The 27,152-nt window shown below is 44.2% G+C and overlaps 2 protein-coding genes across 2 annotated transcripts in view; one reads left to right on the top strand and one right to left on the bottom strand.

Annotated features, from left to right (window-relative positions):
* Positions 1 to 27,152, top strand: part of LOC307004698 (guanylate-binding protein 4-like) — a 238,983-nt gene that overhangs the window by 102,264 nt on the left and 109,567 nt on the right. The window lies entirely within an intron of this gene.
* Positions 1 to 27,152, bottom strand: part of LOC307004107 (uncharacterized protein) — a 31,532-nt gene that overhangs the window by 3,880 nt on the left and 500 nt on the right. The gene's annotated exons all lie outside the window — the stretch shown is intronic.

Genomic DNA, 27,152 nt, shown 5'->3' with positions numbered 1-27,152 from the left:
CGCATGGTTCGGTACGGGTTCAGTACAGCAGGGGCAGAAAACTAAACACAAAATTGCTTCTTTTTTAAATTAAACTGTTCTTATTTATGTATTTAAAGAAATTATATTATAATTCAAATTTTCTTAAGGATAAAAAAAAACGATCTTAGCTAATGCTGTAAACTAAATGGGGAGAACTTAATTAAACATTTCTACAATATTAAAGGTTACAATTAAAAACAGAGGCCAAAATATTCATTATATTACATTACATCCAATATTATTTAAATTTCCAATAATAATTTAAAATACTGTAAACTATATGGGGAGACCTTAATTAAACATTACTACAATATTAAAGGTTACAATTAACAACAGAGCCCAAAATATTCAATTGAGTTGCTATCTATTTTTAGACTTTATTGTTGGTCGAAAATGAGTAATTTAAATTTTTAAACTCCTTTATCATGTGGATAAGTATTTTCCGTTGTTTTTTGAGAAAATAATGGGTTGTCTTAACAATGACTTCCAAAAGCACAGGAGAAACCAAGGCAGATCCTTGGTCACTCCAGTTACCGGTTTTTGCCTTTGTTTGGATCGCTCTAATTGAGTTACGGTACTCTGCCTTTGTTTAGCCGTTGTTTAGAAGTTACTGTGCCAACCTGGAGTTACTGCATTCTGCCGTTGTTTTACTGTCTGTTAAAGTTTGCTGCGTTTAAATCATGGTGTAGCCTGTGTCATGCATTAACACACATACAATACCTGGATAAAAGTGTAGGTAAAGCAAATGGTTGAGTGGTTGTTTTTGCTAATAGCGTTTAAAGGGATAGTTCACTTTAAAATGAAAACCCTCAAGTTGTTTCAAACCTGTATGAATTTCTTTCTTCTGCTGAACACAAAGAAAGATATTTTGAAAAATGTCAGTAACAAAACAGTTACCAGGTCCCATTGACTTCCATAGTATTTTTTTTTCCTACTATGGAAGTCAAGTGGACCTGGTAACTGTTTGGTTACTGACATTTTTCAAAATATCTTTCTTTGTGTTCAGCAGAAGAAATAAATTCATACAGGTTTGAAACAACTTGAGTATATGATGACAGAATTTTCATTTTAAAGTGAACTATCCCTTTAAGGATGGCCCATTGCTCTCGAGGGATTATAAAGTTTCACCTTTTTCAGGTGCAGCAAGAGGGACTTTTTTTTTTTACTTTTCAGAAAGCCGCAAACACACCGCGGGTCATGTGACAAGAAACAACCAATCAGCTTCACCCTTTCTGTAACAACATTGAAAGCTCAGTCAACATGATGTGGAGAGCGCAGTTCATGGTGTCATAGCAACGACAGACGCCAGAGGGAGCGCAATCGCTTTGGAAAGAAGGAGCTTCCACGTGTTTTTAGATGCGATGTGTAAACGGCCCCAAACAAACAAATTAGATACAGTACACTGCAATCTACTTCATTTAGCTAGCTAGCAGCCTATAGCATACATAGGCTTGTCAGCTATCCAATGAATTGGCTACCAAACTACTCCATATAACAAAGCAATTGTAAATAATCTCAAATAAATGCCACGAACACTATATTTTATACAGGTGTTACTATAATGATTTTGTAAATGGTGATCAGCAACCAAATATTAAAAATGTGGAAGTTACTGTCATTTGGCTTGGTGTGATTTCTCGCTTTTTTCAGACAATACAAAGGCAGAGTAAAGTAACTTCAAAATAGTGGTCAAAAGTTTGAGCTCAATATTTTCATTACTGAAACATCTAATTGCCAGATTTCCAGTGTCATACCTAGTGTATGAAGTAATTTTAATCAGTTCCATACTCTAGCGAGTTAAGGTATTTTGCCTTCGTGGGGAAGTGTAAATAATTCAAGGTGGATTGAGGTCATCACCCTGTAGCTTTGGCATAGAGTGCTGGGATTGTTACAGATTTAGATTATATGGGCTGCCGATGTTTTGTGATTGGAGTTCATTGGGATTATTGGTGCATTCCAGCGCATGCGTCATTGCAGACGGTTTACTTTTATTATTCAGTTTTATAAGCATTATTTAATACGCTATTATGAATAAAGAACACCTGTTATTTTATGCATTTATTATATGTTCGTGATGTTTCACGTGTTTACTCGTGCTGTCGACACTAAATGCCTGATGTTACAAGAGATATTATTCTCAAGCTGTTTTATTGATATATTTCCTCAGTTGAAACACTGGTTGAGAGATGTAAGCATATCGATCAATCATCTCTTCTTTTCTGCGCTTTTTACTGGTAGCAAACAGTGTTGCATTGGCACACCCTTCTGGATTTGGAGTGTGGCTCTCCTGTGACTGACTGTATTGGTCGCGCGACTGCGTGCACTGAACTGTGACGTCCGTACTAGAGTGCGGATCGGGCCAAATTTTTCTGTCCGAGCCCGGCCCGCGTCTGACAGAGCAGTAACCGAACCCGACCCGAGCCCGACAGGCATAAAGATATTTATGTCCGAGCCCGACCCGAGACCGGCAGTTCAAATCCCATTTTTTTCTCATTCTAATGACAATTGTACGTTTGTTTGTGTGGAAAGCCCGCTTTTATTAAGCAACTGTAGGAAGGCAATCGGAAATGTCAACAGGACAAGCGCATCAGCGCGCGGAGCAACAAGCGCTCTTAACACAGGCGCGCGCACATTACGCACGTGTTTTGTTGTCAAGGCTACATAAACAAATGTCCGCACACAGGAAGACAGATGTTATGGTAATATTTTACATGTATTTTAATCACAAAAACGAACGTTTGCATCAAGTGAAAGCATCAGGCACATCGGCTACCTACATAATAAGCTGTTTTAAATTTAAAATGTTCAATGCCTTATCGCGGTGATGTGACCGAGCCTGACCCGAACCCGAACATCATTTCTAAATATCTGTCCGAACCCGGCCCGTCGGGCTCGGGTATCCATCCTCTAGTCCGTACCGTATGGTTCAGGATGAATACATGTATTCCAATAATAAACATGAATTTCAATAATAATTAAAGCTGCGAGCTGCATTTATCGGGGTTCAAGCTTTTAGGGCCTTTAAGCACATTAGCATCAAAAGACATTAAGATTTATTTAGCAAGCATTTAACCATTGACATCATAGATGGAAAAACACCATTTACAGCCAATACAGACAATTTACCATAGGAAATATGGTTTTCAACGCTTTTTACCAGTTATGGCGCCACCTATGGTCCGATCTCCATGATATTTTGCATGCTTGTTAAGGATGTTATGACACATGTCCACCATTTTTGCAAAGTTCTGAGTTTTCCTTTAGGATTTATAAGCTTTTGAGTGTATTTTGCCACGCCCCTTTTCTAATTGACCCGGTTATAGCCATCTAAATGCAAAAGTTAAACTTTTGTAGATAATTATTGATCTAGATTGTCCTAGACTGGTTTGATTCCGATCGGGCGAAAAACCTAGGACTAGTTTGCAAAAGTAGGTTTTAAACATAATCGTGAATATTTAATGAACGATTTGATTGACAGTAGTGGTTTTATAGGCAAAGTTGTTCAGTATGAGAAGATCTATCAAATGATATGCATATATTGTGTTGATGTGTGTAACACCACGTGATAACAGAGCCATAAAATTTGTTAGCGCCAACTAGTGGCCGCTTTCTTTCAAAATTCTTACAGACCTCTAGGATAACGAGTTGAATATGCCCATTGAGTTTTGTTCCAATAATACGCTCCGATAATATAGTCTAATAGGTGCTCAAATTCATTGGCCGATGGCTGACATATTTTTTGAGATACCTCAAAGAGATACATGGCTCCTTGGACCAAGACACTGCATACCAATTTTCCAAGTCACGGTCAGGTGGTCGTAGCCCTTTTAATGTTTTTTTGATGTTATAGCACCACCTAGTGTTCTAGTGTACACTATTCTCTTCCGGGTCTGTTGTCAATCTGCGTTCACGACTCCGCAGTGACGCTGCTGACGTGTTCTCGCCCGTGTAGTATTCGGGTTCAAATAAATATGGATGGGCAAAAAAAATGCAAGTCTTCCACTGAGTAGAAATCCTTAGACATGTTTGCGAAGATTGTTTTGTTTACATCGTGCGTCTCCCTCAGACTGTAAACGAAGCTCGGGTGCACCAGATAACACGTCAGCAGCGTCTTACGTCAGCAGCGTCACTGCAGAGTCCTGAACGCAGATTCACAACAGACCCGGAAGAGAATACAATGCTGAATAAAGTCGTAGTTTTTGTTATTTTTGGACAAAAATGTATTTTTTATAAATGTATACTAAAATAATGTTGCCTTATCTCCTCTGAAAAGCGTTCCGCACATTCAGCTGACATAAACCACACTTTAAATAAACCAACAAAACCTATCCAGTGATGAAATGTTTTCTGTGTCGATACACATCTTGTGCGATGTCCTAACTACCGGGATAATCATATGCTGTCGCCGCGTCTGGTAGGTGCGCCTTATATTTTCCTGCTTTTTTGTCCTTTGCCAATCACAGACACCTATGAATCAGAGGAAGGTTAAGTTTAAAATAAAAATTTTAAATGCCATTTATTTTTCTCCTGGTCCTTATTTTAAATGGGTCATAAAAAACTATAAGTAATTATCGATATCGACCGATATGAAACACTTATATCATGATACAGTTTTCAGCCATATCGCCCCGCCCTAACCTAAAATGTACAAAAAGAAATGTAATTATATATTGGATTTGACTCAAAACACAACGCGATTTATAATTCCTTCCAATAAACCACCTTTACTTTCAATAGTAAAGAGTATGTTCAACAATATGGATTGGAAATGCTGGCAAGATTAATTGATTCAGTTGAACAAAGTTCATGAATCAAACGACTCAGTTGATCAGAGTTTGTGAATCAAACGATTCAGTTTAAAGAGTTGGTCAAACTTCTCTCGATCAGTTCAAGTACAAAAAAAACAAAGTCTCTCCATTTCAGAAGCTAAAAAATAAAAATAAAAATCAACCAATTCCACGAATCAAAGTCCTTTGAGTCCAAAAAAACGGGAAACATCCTACCAGTTGATGGTTTAAAATTACGGTTCAAATGGGAAACGGGTCCATGAGCACTGGTCAGCTCGCCATTTGTGCACATTTAACAGCATCCACTTGACTAGGCAGACGATTCATCTCCAAAGGATTATGTATGGCACAAAACAGTGTAGCGTTTCAGGCAAGGACGAGACAGTTTTACATAACCAAGGGTGTTTATTAAAGGCTGTTGTCGGCCACAGCCCACGCCGTACACACCCGACTTAACAGAGAACCGCACTTGAACCAGCGAGGCACTCTTCTCCCCTCACTTCCCAGTTTTCCCCTGACTTCCCCCAAGGGGCGGAGCCTTGTTCCCTATTGAACTTGAGCAACAAATTACATTGACTCACATAACATGAATAAAGTAAAACACTAACATTACAAGCATCCTTATTTCTAACAGAACAGCATTTTGAACACGTTACACTACCCCCCTCTAACTGAAGTCCTCGACCCCGAGGACAAAGTCTCTAAATCTGACTGGGGTTCTCCTCTCCCTCCTAGGACGCCCCCTGAGGACAACGTGATTTTGGATTTCAGGTGACGCTTCCACTGAGTCCTGCGAATGCACACCCTGAGGGATGTCGGGCAGCGGTGTCACCTGCTGGCCACTACTGGCCATATCAGCTGGTCCAATTACTCCCTCTGTCCCCCTGTGAGTCTCACTGCTGTGTGCAGGAAGTACTGTAACACCCACTGGTGTCGCGGAGCCCCGGTAAGGGGCCAGCCTATCACGATGCAGTACCACTTTGCGCCCCCGTGGAGGTAACTGCACTCGATACACCACCTCTCCCAGCTTGTCTAATATCAGGCATGGTCCCACCCAGTGGCTGTCCAGTTTAGGACATCTTCCTCTCTTCCTGACTGGGCTGTAAACCCAAACTAGATCCCCCACCCCAAAGTTGCAGCCCCGAGCATGCAGGTCATATGCCCTTTTTTGCCGCACCCCTGAGGTCACCAGGTGCCTCCTGGCATACGCATGGGCGGAGTCCAAACGGTCCTGGAGCTGTCTAGCATATTCGGGTCCAGGAGGAACAGGAGGGGCATCGGGGGGCCGCCCAAAGGCCAATTCTGCAGGGGTTCTAATCTCCCTACCCAACATGAGCAGGGCCGGAGTGCATGAGGTCGAGTCCTGAATAGCAGAGCGACATGCCATTAAGACCAGAGGCAGATGGGTGTCCCAATCGTGCTGATGACTCGATGTTAAAATGGACAACTGTTCAGCTAGTGTCCTGTTGAATCTCTCGACGAGCCCGTCGCTTTGAGGATGGAGTGGAGTGGTGCGGGTCTTGTTGATTCCCAAACGCTCACACATGAAAGAGAATACCCTGGACTCAAAGTTTCTGCCTTGGTCACTATGGATACACTGGGGCACCCCAAACCTACTAAACATGCCCTCCACCAACACATTGGCAACAGTCTCAGCCTCCTGGTTAGGCAGTGCAAAGGCCTCAGGCCACTTCGTGAAGTAATCCATAGCGGCCAAAACAAAGCGATTTCCCTGCGTGGTGCGAGGAAATGGCCCCATGATGTCCACCCCCACCCGCTGCATTGGCTCCCCCACCAGAAACTGCTGCAGTTGGGCCCTAGACCTCCCCTGTGGCCCTTTACGTGCTGTACAAAGATCACAACGCCTGCAGAAGTCCTCTACATCACGCCTCAGCCGTCCCCAGTAGAAGGCCTGACGCAGACGCCGAATTGTCTTTGTCACCCCAAAATGGCCAGACCCAGCAAGGCCATGCATGGCCTTCAACACTGTCTCTTGCATGTCAACAGGCACCACGATTTGCCATCTCTTTTCTCCTGTCGCTGGTACCACCCATGCCCGCTGGAGGACCCCTTCCACCAGCCGTAGATACTTGAACTTGGCCCACAATCCTTTGGTGAGGGGGGAGAGGGCTGCTACCTCCTCCCATGGTGGTCGTTGCTCTGCCTCTACCCACAGGATCACAGGCTGTAGGTCTGGGTCCCCCCTCTGGTTCTCTGCCCATTGAGTGACATCCACCTCCTGTAGCTCCCTACAGACCAGCTCGGGCCCCTCGCTACCATCCACTTTCCGGCTGAGCTCCAACTCCCTGGCTTCTCTGCGCTCACAATGCCTGCATTCCTGCATACTACATGGCCGTCTTGACAGGGCGTCTGCATTACCATGCCGCTCCCCGGCACGATGTGTAACGGTGAACTCATAACTCTGCAACTCCTCGAGCCAACGAGCCACCTGGCCCTCTGGTTCCTTGAAAGTCATCAACCACTGCAAGGAAGCATGGTCAGAGCGTATAGTGAAGTGCCGACCACACAAGTAGTACTTGAAGTGGCGGATGGCAGAGATTGCGGCCAACAGTTCTCGTCGTGTGACACAATACCTCTTTTCAGATTTGCTTAGCCCTTTACTGAAATACGCTACTACTTTCTCTCCGTCTGGGCACACTTGGGACAGAACCGCCCCTATTCCATCCCCACTTGCATCTGTGTCAAGTACGAAGGGCAGTTGGAGATCGGGAGGTGCCAGAACGGGCGCGCACACCAGAGCTTGCTTCAGAGTATCGAAAGCCTTTTGACAGCACCCCGCCCAGACAAAGCACTGATCCTTCTGCAGGAGCTTGTATAAGGGAGCAGCAATACAAGAAAAGCCCCGTACAAACTTCCTGTAATAGGATGCCAGACCCAAGAAGCTTTTTAACTCCTTCTGACTCACCGGAATAGGCCACTCCCGCACGGTTCTGACCTTGTCTTCCGTTGTGCTAATCCCCTCACTGTCAATGCGATGACCCAAGAAGGTCACTTCTCTGCTTAACAGCCGGCATTTATTGGGATGTAACTTCAGACCCGCTGCCCTGATTTTTTCCAGCACTACCCTCAGGGCTGTGATAGCTGAATGGAATGAGCTCCCATGTGCCAGTATGTCGTCCAGAAACACCAGACACTGCTGTCGCGGAATGCCTTCCAGTACCCTCTCCATTAGGCGCTCAAATGTGGCAGGGGCATTGCACAGACCAAAACATAGGACTTTAAATTGCCACAGACCTCTTCCTGTGCAAAAAGCTGTCTTGGGTCGAGCTTCTGGCTTCAGGGGCACTTGCCAGTACCCACTCCTCAAGTCCAATGATGAAAACCAGCAAGAGCCAGCCACAAGATCCAAGCATTCATCCACACGTGGGAGAGGGTACGAGTCTTTCCGTGTCACTGCATTGAGCCTCCGGTAATCGACACAAAAGCGCCACTCCCCTCCTTTCTTTGGGACCATGACCACCGGGGATGCCCAGGGGCTCTCAGAAGGCTCTATTATACCAGCACGCTGCATCTTTACTAGCGCTTGCTCTGCCGCCTCCTGCCGACCTAAGGGCATACGTCTTGGCCGCTGACGTATGGGCGTTGCATCCCCGGTGTTGATGTCGTGTTGCACCAGGGAAGTCTGACCCAGGTCCTCTTCCACACAGGAAAAACAGTCCTGGAATTCCACTAACAGCTGCCACAACTGTCCTTGTTGCTGCGTGTCCAGGTCGTTGGAGCTCCTTTGTGCTATCTCCTGCAGAGCCCTCATTATTTCTCCCTCTCCCCTGGATGCAGACTCAGGCAAAGTGTGCAGTAACGGAGGCTCTTGATGGGACGCACTGGAGGGCACCATGCCGTGTGCCCCATCGCCATCATTTAAGTCACATGCCCAGGAACTTATAGTCAGCCCATCTGTGTGACGAGCTCCTGGTGGCCTCATTCTCACCACCTGACCATTGCAGAAACTCAATGTGGCCCTGGACAGGTCTAACTGACAGCCATGTTCCCTCAAAAAGTCCAAACCCAAGATGCAGCTGTCTTGAACATTAGCTATCCATACCAGATGTTGCATATTCACGCCCCCCACAGTTAGTGTCAATAGCCCCCTTCCTATCATCGGTGCCAGCTCACCAGTCACTGTGCGGAGTTGAACTGCTGTGTCCTCTAGCCGTGTCCCCTCCGGCACCACCTCTGGACGAACCACAGTAACTGTAGACCCTGTGTCTACTAGGGCGGTGCACTCCACACCCTCAATGAAAACCGGAATATGGCAAAAATCTGATATGGATGTTCTTCCCACCACTACCACCACCTGCTCTTTAGTCCCGTTGTTCATGCTGGGCCTGTCTTCATGTTCCAATGACGAGCGGGACATGTGCTTGGGGGTCTGCAGCGTCCCGCCTACTGCTCCCCCCTCCTGTTTCCCGAATTCCTAGCCAGCATAGGGCATTCTTTAACCAGATGTCCCGGCTGACCACACCCCCAGCAAAGGCGGGCCTGTGTCTGCTGCATCTGCCTCCTAGCCGGAGGCAACGCCAATCCACGAATCATTTCTGTAATCTCCTCTAGCCACTCAGGTTTTGGTGAAGCCATGTCACGCCCTCCAGCTGCCCTGATTGTGGGGAAGGGGTCCATTGCTGAGCCCCGCGTTGCTGTCTCAACCGCCATTTCCCTCTCCAGTGCCAACTCCAAGGCCTCTGCCAAATCACGTGGGCGTGCCAGCTGTGTATGTATGCGCAGCTCCGCTGGGGAAAGAGCTCTAATGAATTGATCACGGGCCAGCTCGCTCTGAACTGATGGAGGAATATGTGCATAAGCTCGCCTTGCTAGGGATTCAATATCATTGGCCAGAGTCCGCAGCGGTTCTCCTGTAATTCTTTGACGGCTGTGTAATTCAGACCGGAGGAGCTCAGATCGGAAACACTGTCCAAAACGGCGTCTCAATGCACCAACCAATGCGCCATAATCAGCCCTCTCACTAGTATCAAGCAGCAACAGACATGAAAGTGCATCATCTGTCAGGCAAAGAGCAAGTTGAAGTGCTTTCTGTTCCTCTGACCAAGCACATGCATGAGCTAATAGTTCAAATTGGGCATGAAAAGCCTCCCAATCCGATTTCCCAGCATATTTTGGTGTTTTTATTCCAGCCGGCATATTCCCTTCATGGGCGCCGCCATTATTGTTTACCTTTTGTCCCCTCGCATCACGCGAGATCGACGCGCCGCCGTCTGACGTCATGGCTTTTTGTCGCGGCTGGTGATGGCGGCTCGTGGCGCTCGGCAGCGCTGGCGGGTAATGGCGGCTCACTTTCTCGCCCGAAGCCGCGGCTTCACACGGCTCTGTTTTCACCGAATCTACTTTGCTTTGACTGTAGACTGGCGCGTTGTGCACACCAAGCATATTCGCCGACCCAGCTCCCGCATGGTCATCATCATCCTCCATCTTAATACGAACTGAATGATTATCCATTCTCACCAGCAGCTGCTCGGCCAATGCACGCTCAATCAGGGCTTCTTAAATCAGCGTTTTCTGTTTACTTCTGACACCAGTTGTAGCGTTTCAGGCAAGGACGAGACAGTTTTACATAACCAAGGGTGTTTATTAAAGGCTGTTGTCGGCCACAGCCCACGCCGTACACACCCGACTTAACAGAGAACCGCACTTGAACCAGCGAGGCACTCTTCTCCCCTCACTTCCCAGTTTTCCCCTGACTTCCCCCAAGGGGCGGAGCCTTGTTCCCTATTGAACTTGAGCAACAAATTACATTGACTCACATAACATGAATAAAGTAAAACACTAACATTACAAGCATCCTTATTTCTAACAGAACAGCATTTTGAACACGTTACAACAGGATACACTTGCCGATCACGTTCACATAGGAAAAAAACTGAGAACAAGAAAACCCAGCCTTGCAAAACACAAGGCAAACGTACAATAATTAATTTCTGATTAAATATTTCTATAACAAATCATATACGCGCATCTCAAATGACACATTAAACCAACTTTTCGACAGTTGTTTAACACATCGACACTTAAAAATCACTCATTGTCTCAACTCATGATACAATGAGTTGTTAACATTACACGTGGTAGCTTTAGCCCACGGCTAACTAAAGTTAATTCAGTTCGCTGTGAGCTACTCAACTCAGCTCATATCAAATCATTTCTGAAAATGACATATCTTTCACATGATAAAAAAATTTCACTCACCAAAACGAGATCATTCAATACATATCAACAGTATAGGATCCTCTTAAGTTAAATCTTTTCACTTTTCCCTCTCTGACGACAACACTCCAGGCTGACGCAAGCATCCAAAGTTTCCAAGTGCACTCAATCACAGTTCCCGTTAGATTATGATTATCATTTAGTGCAAGGAGATTCTAGAGGAACACTCTGTGCTGCTACAGATCTGTTCTGATTCTCTCATCTGTTCAGGCTGAAAAGCAGCGCCGGCGCGACCTGTGGGCGGGCCTTATGAATATGCCGCTACTGTTGGCTCTCAGGGGTGTCAGTCACTGCAGCACAATCCGTGATTGGATGAATCGCGTTTCTTTCTAGAACACTTTAATTCTTTATTTTTCTTAACTTTTTCCAACTCTTAACTCATTTACTGGTGGCATGGGTTACCCGGGTTACAACTGTATTTCTAAAATTGTGCAAACAATGGTATATAATAAGAATGCACTAGTGAAGGATTAGGCTTGTTTGAGATGAGCAAAATCTGCGCAGAACCGATCACCGGTGATCACCGCGAGATGCATGCCGGTTAGAAATGTGTCCGACTGCGTTCCGCCTGGCTCTGATGTCATGCTGACGTATGTCAAAAATCTCTCGCGAGCGCAAGGCACACCTGTCAGATTCTGCAGTTGCGCGCAGTTGCTCTCCACCGACTGCGCGGATCAAAAGCATGATGGGAAACGACTTGCTGACGACACAGCTTAATGATAATTGGTTTAAACAACCATGATGTAATGTTCTCTTTTAAAATGTTTGATATTAAAACTCTGATATCATGTTTTATGTGTATAAATGATCTGTGAATATTCCCAAACTCTCTGACAGTGCGATCTCTATATGGATTATGTGATTATGTAATTAAAATCTATATAAACACATAAAGAAAGAAAAAAAAGATTGATAAACACGTATTTGGAATGGGATTATATAGCCTAACAAGTGATTTGGGTGTCTTGTTCATTATATTTATTTTCATATTTAAGCAACAGAACTTAAATTACATCCAGTTTATTAGCAACACTGTGCACAAGCGTGAATCCCGTGAATCCCGCGATATCCATCTTTGATCTCACAGGTGTCAGATCCACTGTGAGAAGAGAGAACTGTCCGTCTTGCCTGCACTTTTTTCACTCCTCCCCTCACTGCAGCCGCCTACTCTCGCATACATTTCAGGCGAGGCAAGGCGCATCTCAAACAAGCCTATTGTCTCTCTGTCAAGAGACTGCCTCTGTTTTATAAGAAATATTTCGAAATCTTTGTCTAGAGTTCCTAATGTCCTGTAAATAATCTCAACTTTTTTATAGTAGTAGTCATAATTTTAACACCAGACATGCATATAAAAACAACTGCAAAACAACTGCAAAACAATGGACTAATGTATAGAGGAATGAAATATGGAATGATTAACCATTGATCTACACATTTTTCAAGTTTAAAAAAAATATTTAAAGGAACGTTTAATGGCACAATAGCCTATAGCAAATTGTTGATTTTGATATTTGGAATGAATGTTGGATTAGTATGTCTCATTGACTTGACTTTTTATTGTTGTTGATTAAATGTAGTTTTGTATTTTTTACTTGAAGAGTAGCGGCTAATGGGTATCCTAATAAACAAATAAACTTAGATCATAGATGGAAAAGACAGCTAATACAGGCAATTTACTAAGGAAAAATATGTTTTTAAAGTTTTTTTGACTGTTAAAGCACCACGTCTTGCCTGATCTTCACCACTTTTATTAGGTGTCCTCAAAGTGTGCCCATACATATGTGTGTCAAATTTGTTGTAAATATCTCATTTCGTTTTGAAGTTTAGACACTTCTATTTATGAGAGCATTACAATTATCCATGGGTGACATTGATTGGATTTAATTTTTGTCAGTTCCTATCATTATTTTGACATTTGGGTGTTATTGTTTAGCTTTTGACCTATGTTTTCAAATTTCCTGTGGTGTTTTTGTCTCGATTGGACTAACGCAAGTTTTTTAAGCGCTAAATGATACCATTACACAAACCATAAGGCGAAACCTGGCATGTTTGGTATCGTTGGATTCGGAGAGGATTCAGGAGTCTAAGGAGGTCACTCTCGTGAAAAATGCTGGCCTGAGACTTCTCAGGCTCCTTTAGGGCATTGTGCCGATGCAGTGTACTGAGTTTTTTGAGATACACCAATGTTGTCATACACTATCATGGCACCCTGGACAAAGACACTGCATGCCAATTTTAATCGGACTACGGGTTTTATGTGGTTATACCCATTTTCATGATTTATTTTCCAGTTATAGCGCCAACAAGTGGCCAGTCGCGATTTTTTTCACGTGACCTCAGAATGAGTTCATGAACATGTGTCCCAAGTTTAGCGAAAATATCTCTTTCCGTTCACAAGTTATAACCGTTTAGGTAAAAGTGTCCCTGGTGCCATCAAACATTTTGGTTCCCCTTAGCGACCGTCAATTTAAATTCAGAATTTTTTTAATGATTATTGATAGTCAGACTCCAGAGAATATTTCTGCAGTGGTTTGGTTCCGATCAGGCAAAAAACCTAAGAGCAGTTCGCAAAAGTAGGTTTGACAAAAAACCTCAATTTACTCGAAATTGGCGCCTGAAGGGCGAGCCAATCCGAGGCATGCGTCTCGTCCGCCTTGAGCCAAGGATTCCAGCGATGTAAGACACTTGAACCTACGCCTATCGGTTTAGGAGTTATGAGCCGTTTCGTACTTTTGAGCGCTGTAGCGCCCCCGTCAGGCCGATCGGGGCGAGCCCTTCTGACGTTGTAGGCGGTGTGAGTACTACCAGCCCCCAAAGTTTCAAGTCTCCACGACTTACGGTTCGGCCTGCCCGATCAGTTTTAGAGGAGAATGGTGCATCATGGGAAAATTAACAATAACAATAGGGTTTCAGCACTACGTGCTTGAACCCCTAAATATTACAGTCCATAATACATATTAAAATGTATACGAAATTGAATGTAGTTTATAAGATTTTAATCTGGAACATGTTTAATTTTTATCGTTTTTATCTCTTGTTCTTACAAAATGTCCTTACCGCTGTCACGGTGTGTAAAGTAACTACAGACCAGTGCCCGGTTGCATAAAGCACCTTAAGTTTTTCCCTTAAGTATGACACTTAAGGGGCGATTTCCCCTTACCTAAGAGAATAACTTAAGGGTGTTGCATATAATCTCTTAAACGATTCTCTTAGGTAAGGGAAACATTTAAGTGTTTCACGACAGCGATCCTGGATTCACGTTATAAAAGTCTGTTGTTGCCATAGATACGCAAAACACTAACACTAGCGGGAAAGAGCCCCCGCTACCCGGTGAACCACTCTGCTGACAGACGATTTATGAACGTGGAAAACATCTCCCACTATCGTCTGAAAACTCCCAGTTGCAAAAAAACGCAGTGCTATAAGCAGTTGTAAACACCGCAGGTAAAGAGTGGTTGCGATGTGTGACACGGTCAAGGTCGCCGTCTAGTTTGTTAGTGATGTCAAATATTGCGCGTCGATCAAAACGGTATTCTTGCAACCATTTTTCATCGCTAAGATGGTCCAAAGGGTTCTCCCTATCCCTACAAATTATTCTTGGCACATAATGATCTTCAGCTGGTTCCATAAATTCAGCCATGTCGTCTTATTTTTTGTCCGCGTTACTCTTAAGGGTACGATTTCCAAGCCTTATGTTATACTTAGGGAAATGACCGTTAAGGGGTTTTATGCAACACTTAACGCTTTTTAAGGGATTACTTAAGTGAAAAAACAGCATTTAAGGGAAATTCTAAGTGTTTATGACGTTTCACTTAAAAAAAACGTTAAGTAACACTTAAGGGTATTTTTCTGCAACACCCTTAGGTTTAAGGGAAACATAAGGGCGAACTTAAGGGAAAATTTCACTTAAGGTGCTTTATGCAACCGGGCACAGGACTGGTTGAACTGAAAGAAAACAAAATACTGTATTTTCCGGACTATAAGACACACTTTTTTTCATAGTTTTGCTGGTCCCGCAACTTATAGTCAGGTGCGACTTATATCAAAATTAATTCAGACTGAGATGAACCAAGAGAAAGCATTACCGTCTACAGCCGTGAGAGGGCGCTCTAGTTAGCGGAGTTGTTCAGAAGCAACACCGAGGAAGAACTCAATGTATTCAGAGTTGAGGAATGAGATCGCGGGAGCTTGGTGAACTTACTAACCTTGTTGGACTCGCTGGCTTGTGTTAATTTAGCCTATTCAGCCTCCCAGGTATATGTTCATTAGGCTATTGTGTAGGGTTTCCCGCAGAAAATGTGTTAGGGTGGTGGGGTTTATAAGATTTGTTTTGTTTTTTCTGTACCTCCATTACATATCTACAAGTTAGCCTATGTGTCGCTACCATACACATCAGCATTTAATTATTTGTTATTAAAGCATTAACATTCACAAACCACTGTTAATTTAACATAAAAGCAAGCAGGCTGCGTGCATGGTTTGCCATGACTGAATGCGCGCAAAGTGCGCTCCCTTAATAATTCCTAAAAAGCTGACATCGCGATCTCATACATCTCTGTTATTATCATGAAGCTGACTGCATAATGAATCTTTCATAATATCTACACTTTGTTTGTTATAATCGGAGGATTTTCCAGCATGCAGAATTCAGCACTGAACAACAAGTCAGTTTTGAGCCGTGAGGGGATTCTCTCTTAAATGCTTCTGATTGGCCATTGCGTTCCAGAAATCAACACATATGTCTGTGATTGGCTACATCGCTCAACCCTGCAAACATGTTACAAATCTGTAAATCGTTTCTATTTTGTTTTAGTTCTTCTTGTTGCTTTTATCCAACAGATGAATAACAGTTTATTTGTTTTTATATAAATAGTAGGGCTGGGAATCGATTAAAAAAAATTAACTAATTAATTGCACATTTTCTGTAATTAATTGCAATTAATTGCGTTTCCCCCAAGCTTGTAATCATCAATATTTAAACTTAGAATCACCTAATTAAACAACACAGGAAAAAAAAAAAGGAACAGAAAATAGCCCTATATTAAAATATTAAACATCAATATATCAATATATTATTCTTTTTCAATAATCAACATAATCAATTTAACAGGTTATTATTATTATTATTATTATTATTTTAATAATTATCAAAACAAAATATAGTCCTACAAAGCTATTATTACCAGAGCAGGTCATTTTACCATTGTTGTGACCAAGGCCGGACTTACCATTGGGCTTGACTGGGCTCAAGCCCATGGGCCCCGCTCAATAGGGGGCCCCGCCCTTTTACGTTTGATTTTTTTCAATAATATATCCAGGGTGCGATTTGCCGGGGGGGATGCGTGGGATTTCTCCCTTTCTGGTCAATGTATCCCTGCCTCTGCTTAATTATTTGTATCCCCGGTGGGGATAAATTTATCCCCCCCTCAAAGTGATCATAGTGCTGCTACTAGTGGCGAGACGGATCACAAAACTTATCACGGATCCGTGGTTTGATTAAAGTCAATTTTATTTTAAAATGATTACTCACTCACTCTTGAGCGTCTGGCGCGAGTGATTTCAATGTTAAGTCAATGTAACGCGCGTCTAGAGGTCCTGCGGCGCGGTGTTTAGCGCGGCGCGGTAGACGCGAGCCTCATTCGCGCATCCAGTTTGCGCGAATGAGGCGAATTGCTAACACAGATCATGTCTTTTCTATCATTTCACTGTAGCTCAGCATCGCGATCAGTGTTGTGCCAGTTCATACTTAAAAAGAACTAGCTCAAAGTTCAGTTCACACAGATGATAATGAACTAGTTCATGTCATAGTTCTTTTTTTTTTTAAATGAACTAAGTTCACATATCTAAAAATGAACTAGTTCACGTTCATTTGTTAAATTATTTTAACAAAGATGTAGGCTATTATTAATAATAATGTTATTTCAACACAATATCTCGTTATTTCGAAATAATGTGTGCGTGCATCTGTAAATCCGGTGACGCGTGTATTGATTTTTATTAATAAACAAGTGTTTTCTCTAAAAGTGTCGACTCGGCTGCAAAGATGAAGTTGACGATCGCCATATCCGTGTGAACGCGCTTATAGAAAGAAATGCACATAAATAAGCCTAATAATGGATTATCAGAGAGTAGCCTTTTTCTTTTTTCGTTTTGAATTATTTCGTTTAAAGACATTTCAAGCTTTGTGTATTTGATGTATTTGTCATGTCTGTGTGAGGCATACACTGAGTTTCGTTAAGTTAGGATGTGCTCTAGTTCACGTGCAATGCAAGTGAGCGCGCGGGCGCCTCCGTTAGGCTATATTTGTTTCGTAGGCCTATTCATTAAATACAGGCAATTGGTTGATGAAAAATTGATTAAAATTAAGATACAATTTATACAAAACGAAATTCACTTTAAAGAAAGGCTTTCTATAACAACTTCAACTTCAACGGTCAAAATCAATGTCTCATATTCCGCACCCTATCTCGGTCGTGCTGTTCACTTTTCATAAATCAAATGGAAATCAATGAAAAAAAAAAAAGGTATAATATTATAACAAATATGAAACGCGCTTTTTTAATGGCTACAACAGTATAGTAGGCCTACATATCCTACTCTCTATTTGTAGCTTACACATTTCTGCACATTAATTTAATTCTGAATTTTGCACACACAAGCTGAAAGGCATTTGTTCAAATCAAGTTCACGGATAATTGTGCGGGCATTTATAAGCCTAATCATTATGATACTAAAATCCTAACAAATAGGCGATGCTATGTACAAAAAATCAGATGAGCCAATAATATGAACGGTTAAGCATTTTCCTCCCATAGAAAACCATTAGGCTATAAGAACGCTTAATGTGGCTTAATGCAGATTAGAATGTCCCCTTATGTCGAAATAACGAGATATCGATACTAGGCTACTGTGTCCACCGTGGTCTCCTTTTTGATCAGCGGAAACAATTTTTGCTTGTTTGGGATCTGACTGTCCAGATTTGAAAAAGTTAAGCAAACTTTTTCAAGCTTCAATCAGTGGTCATATAAATAAATTAGCACGGTTTTTACATGTAACACTGTATACTGTACCATGTCACCTTTTGAAAGTAGCTTTGCACTTCAAATAACGATTGGATCGATTATATTGTTACGCCACCAGATGGCGACAAATTACTTTTAAAAAACATTTGTGATTGAATCGTTCATTCAGGAGATTCGTTCAAAGATGCTGATTCATCCATGAAACAATTGTATTTGATTGAGGAATTAAATCATTCATTCAAACCTAAGTTTTTTTAATAAATAATTCAGATTAATGAAACATTTTTGTAGACTTCAGCAATTAAGATAAATTGTTATTTTTTTAGTTGTTTGTTCAGAATCGTGATCTCTAGTTTTATTCTCAGTTTATTCAGAATTGTGTTGCTCTAATACATAGCTTGTGTATCATTTTGTTCTATTTAAAGTAATGTATAGACGGTAGGGCCCGAAAGTGACTCAAGCCCAGGGGCCCCCACCACCCTAAGTCCTGCCCTGGTTGTGACTATACCAGCTGAGCTCAGCAAACAGAAGTCTACAGAGAAATTTCACGTCATTTGAGTGGACTTTACTTTTCAAGTGCTTGGTACATGATTGAAGCCTTTGGGCCATTAACGACAGAGCCGCCGACACACACACACACACACACACACACACACACACGGAACGGAGAGAGCGCCGCTGCTGGGCCGTTAACGACAGAGCGCGCCAACACACACACGCGCGCGCGGAGCACAGAACGCGACGCACATACTGAGCGGAAAAGACCCCCTCATGAAACCTGCGCGAGAATGAAACCTGATCGCCGAACACGGAGGGGCGGCATATTTCAGCCTGTTTAATAGCAGACGCAGCAGGAAATCATTAAAATGAGGCAAAAAAAAAAGGTGCTGCGTTATTTTTTTTTAACGCGTTAAACATTTCAAATTAATCGCAAAAATTAACGCGTTAATTCCCCCAGCCCTAATAAATAGATAAAATAGATTTAAATAGATATTTCTATTTAATCGTTTTATTCTCCCGCAGCCTGCACACACATAGTGAGACCGCTCGCACTTGGCCATCAAAAAGTCCCGCGCCGCACATCTCTAGAATAAGCGCCCGGCCCGAGTATAGCGGCGGGAAATATCGGGCTCGGGCAGTGAATCTAAGCTCTAAACAGGACAGAGTAACGCGGCGGATATCGCTCATATACATTTTTTTGACAACGTAGTTAAAGGGATAGTTCACTTTGAAATTAAATTTTGATATGTTTTAGCTTACCTGAAGTGCATCCAAGATGTAGGTGTCTTTGTCTCCACAATAGTTTCAATTTTGATATTTTTAGGTCAAACCGTTATTGTCTGTCAGTCATAATATAATGCAGGTCTATGGGTACAGACTCCAAGAGCATGCACAGAGTCCAAATTAAACAATTCCCCATCGTCCAAATTAAACAATTCCCCATCGTTAGTGCACATTGATGGCCTAAGTCCTAAGACACGAAACGAGCGGTTTGTGTGAGAAAACGAACGGTATTTATATAGTTTTTATCTCTTGTAACACAGCCACGTCCAAGTGATCTGAGGGCGCGGGCGCTTCCTTCTGTGTGACGTGTGCGCAGACTGGTGCATAGATGTATACACTAGATGTCACATTAAAGACATTCGTTCCAATGAACTGCCGTAGCGAAGGCGACATCTAGTGTATACATCTATGCACCAGTCTGCGCACACGTCTCACAGAAGGAAGCGCCCGCGCCCTCAGATCACTTGGACCTGGCTGTGTTACAAGATATAAAAACGATATAAATACCGTTCGTTTTCTCACACAAACCGCTCGTTTCGTGTCTTAGGCCATCAATGTGTACTTACGATGGGGAATTGTTTAATTTGGACGATGGGGAATTGTTTAATTTGGACTCTGTGCATGCTCTTGGAGTCTGTACCCATAGACCTGCATGATATGACTGACAGACAATAACGGTTTGACCTAAAAATATCAAAATTGAAACTTCTGCGGAGACAAAGACACCTACATCTTGGATGCACTTCAGGTAAGCTAAAACATATCAAAATTTAATTTCAAAGTGAACTATCCCTTTAAGGCGGCAGGCGTGTGTAGTTCCAAAGTGCTGCGGGAAACCCTGTGTTACATGCCGGACACCTATTCAGCCTGTTGTTCTGTGTGCTATTGTGCAGTTGAATAACTTGCCTTTCCAGATTATATGTCTGTTATTGGTCTTGGATTTTGTGAAATCAATTTAGAAATAAATGCAACTTATAGTCCAGTGCAACTTATATATGTTTTTTTCCTCTTCATGACGCATTTTTTGACTAATGCGACTTATAGTCCGGAAAATACAGTACTAACACAGATTAACTAATTAACAAGACACAGGTGATTTAACTGAAAACTAACGAGGAGCGATAAAACTGAACAAGACAGACATGTCAGGGCTCCAGACTAACTTTTTTCCCTAGGAGCACAGTGGCCCCTAACTGAAAATTTTAGGAGCACAACCAGGAAATTTAGGAGCGCACACCGTAAATCAACATACTAACCAAATATTCACATTTCTACTAATTTCCAGTGTATTACTAATAAATACTTTGATAATAGATGCAGAAATTACAATGCCTTTGCACTCTGATTTAACGTTACAGCCTCTTGTCTTCTAAAAGCAACCGGCAGTTGATTTATTAACACCGCATACTCTATGCTTGAGGATAAGATTGTTATTAAATAGAGTATTGTGTTTAAACTGTGAAGTGCCTGCAATGTCGGCAAACTTCGTGTTCCCCGCAGTTATGGGGTAGCGACTGCAACATTCGCAGTTCATGGAATTCGTCTCCTTACAGTACTACCTCAACCAGCTGAATTCTTGCAGCCAGTCTTCCCGAAAATGGTGGGTTCGGCCTTTTTCACCACTAAAACCTCTCACTCTGAATCATCATCCGACTGTGACACTGTACTAGGGCTGCAACAATAGCTCACAGTTCAGTTTGTATCACGGTTTTAGGTTCACGGTTTCGGTATGATTCGGTATGTGTTATGTTCAGGGGAAAAAAAGACTACTGTCAAAAAAAATAAGAAATAATCTACCCACAAGCAAAAGCACAAATAAATACAATAGAGCAAAGATAGCCTTGCCTACTAATAAAATAAACTATGCTTTTCAGGTAGGTCTAACATTAGTTTTCAGGTACAGAAATTGAATAAAATAATCAAATGTAAAATAGCATTGCATATTTGACTGTATAAATTAAAGATGAATCCTTATTAAAGTTACAAAAGCTATTTAATTCAGAGCTGATTCAGTAGGCCTACACCCATACTGTGAGTGTCTTTCTTCATACATGTTCACTTAAGGCATAACAGACAGTCTGCTAGGATACGAGCTCATCAAGACGGACATGTTGACATACTTTTTGTGTGAATTTGTCCATTCAAGAGCAAGACTTGAAAGATAACTTGAAAGATAATATTTGCGTGCTGTCCGAGATGAGTAACCTACGCAGTACGCATACACACAGACACGCGCGCGCACAAATCTAGACGCGAGTTCTCTTTCGCGTCTTGCTCTTGAATGTTTGCATTGGCAAAATAAATGAGTTTAGTTTAAACACCGATGGTAACATCTGCAGTTCAGGTCTCGCCTGCGCTCGTGCGCTATCAACTCCCGGGTGATGACGGCGTAAATGACAGGTCATGTTCGAGCATTTGGCACTCACATTGAACAATGCACAAAGAGTAATCGTTTTCTTCACGTTTTTTTATTATTATCGCTGTTGTAATGTTTTATTTGAGAAGCCAGCAAGTGAATTTAACTGGCACACTAGCCGCAGGTCGGAAGAACGAGTCAATAGTGCGCTTGCTCGTTGCTCAGACGCACATAGCAGATTGTGATATTAGTCTCCGTCTCCTTCCCACAGACGTTTAAACGCGCGCTCGATTATCTCTAGGACCCTCCCCCTCCACACATTAGCCACTTACAGTGGCCATTCCCTATTCTTCTCGCACTGCCACACATTCCGGATTCATTGATAAGCCCCTTCCACGTTTAACGTGTAAAAAAAAAAAAAAAAGGGACAAATTTACTGGTCGCACATGTGTGACTGGATGTAAAATTCAGTCACACACGCTCAAATTTTGGTCGCAAAATGCGACCATTTGGTCGCAGTCTGGAGCCCTGCATGTGACTAGGGACAACAAACAACTGTGACAACCGCAACATTACAATAACGTTAATTTTAAACACTAATTTATATTTAAATACTTTCAAGATTTATGATTTTTTTTAGATATCAATTGTTTTCATACATGCCAAAGATAAAATATTTAGCTTTTTATGACATTGTAATATCTATTAATTATCTCTACTGAAGTGTTAAAATATTTTTTGCTAACAAAAATCTGTTTAATGCCTAAATCTGCACGATTTATTGGCTAAATCTGCAGAAGTATTTCCTCTCTCACTACCCCTGCACATTCAGTGCACATGGGTAGTTCTGACTAGGGGTGGAGCTGTGCTTTGTGACTGACCGTGATTATTCACAGTGCTGGCCCTCGGTCAGACGATGTCCACACTTGTGGTCCAGAAGCGTCTTAAAACCAGGCCGCTCAGAGTTTGTTTCCCCCCAGCAAAAGGAAGGGAAACAACCCTGAGAGGAGTAACCCAGAGTATGTGATATCTGCTCTTCGGGAGTGCGTGTTATCACCACTCCTTCCCCCGGAGGAGGGCCGGGTGGAGAATTTTGTTTCTGTTCCGCCGCTGGTCATCCAGTCAGCGGTATCCAAAGTTTGAGCAGTTCACTTCCTCTGAGTCACTAACGGGCCCCAGCACTCAGATGGCAGTGAGGGCTACGCCTTGTCACTCTCGTCTCTCGCTGGGCGAGGAGGTGGAAACCAGGACTCGATGCCCCCGGGCCTCGCTCCTAGTTTCCCCTCACGGTCAAGACTGGCAGTAAAGTAAGACCAGTGTCCTCCATCCGAGAGGGTCAGAATGGCAGTGTGCGCCGCCCCCGAACGGTGACACTCCCACTCCCCTCTCCTCAGCTCTCGGATAGTAGTGACGCAGCTGGGCTCGGAGGCGCAGAGACCAGGACACGAGGAGTCAGGGCCTCGTTCCTCGTCTCTCCCCCTCCCCTCGCCACCGGGCAGCCCGCAGCAGAATGCCCACGGGCATTCTCTGCCGTCTGCCCCCCTGGTGGAAGCAGGTTGGTGTCGAGCTCGACGCCCAGACCCTGCCCAGAGTCGGGTCCCTGTCTTCCACCTTGCTGCCCCTCCGCGGGTACGCCGGTGGTTTGGGTAGGCTCGTTGGGACGGTATCTGGAAGCCTGGCTAGCGCTTCCGGGTCTATCCCGTTGGCTTATCAGCACCATTCGGTTCGGCTATGCAATTCAGTTTGCACGCCGGCCTCCCAAGTTCAGAGGCATCCACTTCAGCCGAGTGTAGTAGGTGGATGCCCCTGTTTTGCGGAAAGAGATCAACGTCCTGCTGGCGAAGGAGGCAATCGAGCCGGTCCCTCCTGCCGAGATGAGGTCCGGGTTTTACAGCCCCTACTTCATTGTACCCAAGAAAGGCGGTGGGTTACGGTCAACCCTGGACCTGCGAGTACTGAATCGGGCCCTGCACAAACTCCCGTTCAAAATGCTCATGCAGCGGCGCATTTTCGAATGCATCTGTCCCCAGGGTTGGTTTGCAGCGATCGACCTGAAGGACGTGTACTTGTACATCTTGATTCTTCCTTGCCACAGACCGTTTCTACGGTTTGCTTTCGAGGATCGAGCGTATCAGTACAAAGTCCTACCCTTCGGGCTGGCCCTGTCACCCCGTGTCTTCACGAAAGTCACAGAGGAGGTCTTTGTTCCCATGAGAGAACAAGGCGTTCACAGGGACATGGTGCTTCGGCACCTCGGCCGGTTGCGGCTTCAGGTCAACTGGGACAAGAGCAAACTCTGCCCCGTGCAGAGGATCTCTTATCTCAGTATAGAACTGGACTCGGTCATCCGGAGAACTCGGTCTCGGTCGTGCGTGCCTCACGGAGAAACGCGTCCAGTCAGTGCTCACCTGCCTCAGGTCCTTTCGAGGCAGGACAGCGGTTCCACTGAAACAATTTCAGAGGCTCCTGGGGCATATGGCAGCCGCAGTAACGCTGCTCGGCCTGTTACATATGAAACCGCTTCAGTGCTGGCTTCACGATTGAGTCCCGTGGCAGAGCGACACGTTCCGACCCCGCACTGTCGCCAAACCTTCTCCCCATGGCGGATCCTGCTCGGGCCGGAGTGCCCTTAGTCCAGGGTTCCAGGCATGCTTTGGTTTTCACGGATGCCCCTGCCATGGGTTGGGGGGCCACGTACAACGGGCATGCAGTCTCGGGTCTGTGGACGGGGCCCCAACTGCCTAGAGTTGCAAGCAGTACGCCTAGCTTTGCGTCGCCTCAAGGGTTTTTTCAGACACAAGCACGTACTGGTCCGTACGGACAGCACTGCGACCATTGCGTACTTCAACCACCAAGGTGTTCTACGCTCCCGTCGTATGTCGCGACTCGCCTCCCACCTCCTCCTGTGGAGTCAGAAGCTTCTGAGGTCGCTTCGTGCCGTTCATGTTCCAGGGGCGCTCTACCGTGTGGCAGACGAGCTCTCTCGGCAGCCCCCCCGGACACGACCCATTGCCAGTGGTTTTACTCCCTGACCGAGGGGACCCTCGCCACGGATGCCCTGGCTGGCCCCGGGGCCTGCGCAAATATGCGTTCCCCCCAGTGAGCCTTCTTGCACAGACACTGTGCAACGTCAGGGAGGACGAGGAGCAGGTCCTTCTAGTGGCGCCGTATTGGCCCACCAGGACTTGGTTCACGGAACTCATGCTCCTCGCTACAGTCCCTCCTCGGTCAATTCCTCTGAGGAAGGACCTTCTTTCTCAGAGACGGAGCACTCTGTGGCACCCTTGTCCAGACCTCTGGAAACTCTATGTCTGGTCCCTGGACGGGACGCGGAGGTTCTAGGTGGCCTGCCACAGGCAGTGGTAGACACCATCACTTCCGCTAAAGCCCCATCTACGAGGCGCCTCTACGCGTTGAGGTGGAACCTGTTCGTTGAATGGTGTTCTTCCCACCGGGAAGACCCCCGAACTTGCCCAATCAGAGTCGTGCTTTCCTTCCTGCAAGATGGTTGGAGCGAAGGCTGTCTCCCTCCACCTTCAAAGTGTATGTTGCCGCAATAGCCGCACATCACGATGCAGTAGAAGGTAAGTCCTTGGGAAAGCGCGACCTGATCATCAGATTCCTCAAGGGTGCTAGGAGGTTAAAAACACCTCGTGTTTTGCACCCTGTACCCTCTTGGGACTTAGCTCTGGTACTTAGAGCTCTTCAAAGTCATCCCTTTGAGCCTTTGTCAACAGTGGAGCTTAATATCCTGTCCAATAAGACAGCGCTCCTGATAGCCTTGGCCTCTTTAGAGAGGGTAGGGGATCTGCAGGCTTTTTCGGTCGACGAATCGTGCCTAGAGTTTGGGCCGGGTCTTTCTCACGGAAAGTGTGTGTCCCTCGCGGATCAGGTAGTGAACTTGCAAGCGCTGCCCCAGGAGGAGGCAGACCCAGCCCTAGCTTTTCTCTGTCCTGTCCGCGCACTGCGGGTTTATATTGACAGATCGCAAAGCTTCACGACTTCAGACCAGCTCTTCGTCTGTTACGGAGGCCAGCAGAACGGGAAGGCTGTCTCCAAGCAGAGGTTAGTGGCTAGTGGATGCTATCACCTGAGCGTATGTGTCTCTGGGTGAGCCTTGTCCCCCCGGGTTGCGTGCTCACTCTACCAGAGGTGTTGCCGCTTCCTGGGCTTTGGCTCAAGGCGCCTCGCTGACAGACATCTGTAGAGCTGCGGGCTGGGCGACACCTAACACGTTCACTAGGTTCTATAGCCTACGTGTGGAACCTGTTTCCTCCCGAGTACTCGCTACGGCCAGTGGTGCGAGGGATTAGGTTGTGTCAGCTTGCTATGCCACTCCGCCTCTCGGCCAGATACGTGCATCCTTGCTCCTTATGGTGCCCTACGTCGGGTAACCTTTTGAGTTCCTCCATTACCCCTTCCGGCACCTGGCGTCAGGTCTGCTACCTCTAGTAAGGAGTTGCTAGTAGACTGGGTGTTTTCAGTGGTCTCTACGATGACCCATGTTGCCACGTGCAGTTCAGCCGTGTCTTCCCCTTGACGGACTCGTTCTGTCGTCCCTGTTGAGTTTGCTCTCACTTCTCTCGGATTGGGACTACCTCAGGGATTGCCCTTTACTCCCCGACGACACGTCGGAGTTCCCTGTACTCAGGGAACGAGGGTTACATACGTAACCGAGACGTTTTTGCCGGTAAGGACACAATGTTAATGACACATGTTAATAATGTAATCTTAACAAGAGGTTACTGTAGAGAAAAACAGTGACAGACAAAAACAGAAGGTATTTTGTTAAAGATAGTAGAGGTGTTGCAGTAAAGACTGGTTCAAACTAATTTTCTTGTTGCAGTAAAGACTGGTGCAAACTAATTTTCTTGTTTCAAAAACTAATACATTTATGAATTTCGATTGTAACAACAACTAATTTGAGGCCTTTTGTATTTTGTTTTGTTTATCATTCAATGTCTTCTTTTCTGGTTTGTCATTTGGGAGACAATCTTTGTTTTTTTATTTGCTTTTTCCATAACTCTAAATATGTATGGGTATTTTCTCATTACCTCTCTGCATTTCTGTCAACTTATTGTAGATTAATTTGGTATTATCTAGGGTTGCAATAATTATATGTTTATATTTAGTTTACAATATACTTAATATTTGCAATATTCACTGATCAGCCACAGCATTAAAGCCACCTGCCTACCTCATGGTGCCGAAACAGCTCTGATATGTCAAGGCAAGGACTCCACAGACTGTCAGAAACACCAGCGATTTTAAACAGTGTTTTTTTTACCGTAGTCTTAAAGGATTAGTTCACTTTTAAAATGAAAATTCTGTCATCATATACTCACCCTTAAGTTGTTTCAAACCTGTATGAATTTCTTTCCTCTGCTGAACACAAAGGAAGATATTTAGAAGAATGTCGGTAACCAGACAGTTTTTGGTTCCCAA

This window comes from Phoxinus phoxinus (assembly GCF_949152265.1).
Source record: "Phoxinus phoxinus genome assembly, chromosome: 9".
Classification (NCBI taxonomy): domain Eukaryota; kingdom Metazoa; phylum Chordata; class Actinopteri; order Cypriniformes; family Leuciscidae; genus Phoxinus; species Phoxinus phoxinus.
The sequence above is the reverse complement of the archived record's forward strand: the minus strand, read 5'-3'. Positions and strand labels throughout refer to the sequence as shown.